This window comes from Diachasmimorpha longicaudata, unplaced genomic scaffold (assembly GCF_034640455.1).
Source record: "Diachasmimorpha longicaudata isolate KC_UGA_2023 unplaced genomic scaffold, iyDiaLong2 ctg00000209.1, whole genome shotgun sequence".
Lineage (NCBI taxonomy): Eukaryota > Metazoa > Arthropoda > Insecta > Hymenoptera > Braconidae > Diachasmimorpha > Diachasmimorpha longicaudata.
This window is the reverse complement of record NW_026973998.1, coordinates 10,001-12,500: the sequence shown is the minus strand read 5'-3', so window position 1 is coordinate 12,500 and position 2,500 is coordinate 10,001. Positions and strand designations below refer to the sequence as shown.

General features: G+C 49.5%; 1 pseudogene; it reads left to right on the top strand.

Annotated features, from left to right (window-relative positions):
- Positions 1-2,500, top strand: part of LOC135172230 (large subunit ribosomal RNA) — a 7,423-nt pseudogene that overhangs the window by 2,246 nt on the left and 2,677 nt on the right.

Sequence of the window (2,500 nt, the reverse complement as noted above, 5' to 3'; positions counted from 1 at the left end):
CCATATCCGCAGCAGGTCTCCAAGGTAAAGAGCCTCTAGTCGAGAGATTAATGTAGGTAAGGGAAGTCGGCAAATTGGATCCGTAACTTCGGAATAAGGATTGGCTCTGAGGAGCGGGGCGTGTCGGGCTTGGTCGGGAAGTGGGTTTGGCTAACGTGCCGGGCCTGGGCGAGGTGAATGGATCAGTAATGTTTCAGAATCCGAGCTCGGTCCCGTGCCTTGGCCTCCCACGGATCTTCCTTGCTGCGAGGCTTCTGTGATACTTCACCGTGTCGTAGTCGTTCTCTTCGGCCGCCATTCAACGCTCAGCTCAGAACTGGCACGGACTAGGAGAATCCGACTGTCTAATTAAAACAAAGCATTGCGATGGCCCTAGCGGGTGATGACGCAATGTGATTTCTGCCCAGTGCTCTGAATGTCAACGTGAAGAAATTCAAAAAAGCGCGGGTAAACGGCGGGAGTAACTATGACTCTCTTAAGGTCATTATATATCATAATATCCTCTAAGAGTCATAGCTCAGCAAGCAACCCCCTCCACGTGGGTCCCGTTGGAAATCACTACTCGTTAGTGAGCCGAGAGTTGCCTCTGCGTCCTTCCTCCCATCTGGGTTGCCTTCCCGATGGGTTGTATCGAATTGGCCCAAACAGTAATAAACAAGCCTCGGATGCTGGCGCACCCATGTTAGGTGGTCAGCAACCTGGTCCGTCCACAGGCGCGACCAGACCAATTCCTGGCTCAAGTACACCGGATGTTTTCATCTGCCAGTTCCCCGATTGTAATAGGTCCTTTTCCACGAAAACGGGCCGGGGAGTGCATGAACAACGTACGCACAAAAATTGGTATGATGCAAGACAGAAGATTGAACGCGTTAAAGCACGGTGGAGTGACGAAGAAACTGCACTCTTAGCCCGTCTTGAAGTGAGACGAACCTTAGAGGGGTTGAAAGTTGGCAACGTGGAGCTTCAGCGACTATTCCAACATCGAACGCTTGAAGCAATTAAAAAGAAGAGGCAGGATCGGCAATATCGGGCGATGGTTCTCGAGGGAATTCAGAGTGCCCACAATGATAATAACGTCGATAATAAAGCTGATCCTCCTCTTGCACCACCTGAGTCGTTCGAGACCCATGACGAGGACTTTAGCATGGCGGAAGTTCGAGCTATGGTCATCTCCTTCATCAACGACCTGCCGCCCCTCAAGGATCATAACTTGTTCAAAATAGATCGTCTCAACTTGATCTGTAGGTCGCTTAGTCGATGGAGTCCCGCCCATATCCTCCAAGAAGTCACATTATATCTTCTTGAAGCGTTTCCCCTAAGACCGGAGGGCGCGAAAACGCACAGGGCTCCTGAAACTAGCGCAAAGCCAGCTTCAAGACGCAAGCTGAGAAGGCATGAGTATGCAGTCGCTCAAATGGCGTGGAAAAAGAATAGGTCCAATTATATAAGATCTCTTCTCCGTGACAAAAAGACGCAGAGAATACCGCCTCAGGAGGTCATAGTTCCCTTCTGGGAACGCATTATGACATCGACCAACAATACGTCTCCTGGGTGCGAGGAGAAACAGGAGGCCATCACGGACTTGTGGATTCCGATCCTCTCTAGCGAGGTGAAGAGTGCATTGCCAGTAGTTGGCACTGCTGCAGGTCCCGATGGCCTATCGGCTGGGGATCTCAGAGAGCTTCCCCTAGGTATAATCGTAAGGGTTCTCAATATATTCATCCTATGTGGTCGACTCCCCGATCATCTGTTGGAGTCTATGACCACACTTATACCTAAAAAGGATGGTGCGGAGGAGCCAGGGGATTTTCGGCCCATCACCGTCTCATCTGTGTGGGTAAGAACTTTTCATAAGGTTCTTGCTGACAGGATGTCTCGGCTCATAAAAATCAACGAAAGGCAGAAAGCCTTTCGTCCTATTGATGGCTGTTCTGAAAATATATTTCTCCTGGACTTTGCTCTGAGATCCTCCCGACAAAACCTCAAGCCCCTGTTTCTAGCGTCATTAGATGTCGCTAAGGCATTCGATTCTGTTTCACATGAAACGATTATAGACACTCTGCGAAGAGCAGGAGTGCCCACACTGATGGTTCAATATCTAGCGGATATCTATCATCGCTCAAAAACGCGTCTGCGAACGCCTGACTGGGTGTCGCATCACATTCATCCAACTTGTGGTGTCAAACAAGGTGATCCCCTGTCGCCAATGATCTTTAATCTGGTCATTGATCGCTTATTCTCTCTTCTCCCTAAGGAAGTTGGAATGAGGTTGGGCGACAGAACACCAGTCAACGCGTTTGCATTCGCCGATGATTTGGTATTACTCGCTGAGACAGAACAGGGTCTTCAAACCCTCCTGGACGTCTGTCTCAACTATCTCAAAAAGTGTGGTCTAGCTGTGAATGCAGCGAAATGCTTTAGCGTATCTATAAAAACTGTCACGAAGGGAAGTAAGACCATCGTAGATCCGACGGTCAAGTTCGTCTGTAACGGAATCGCT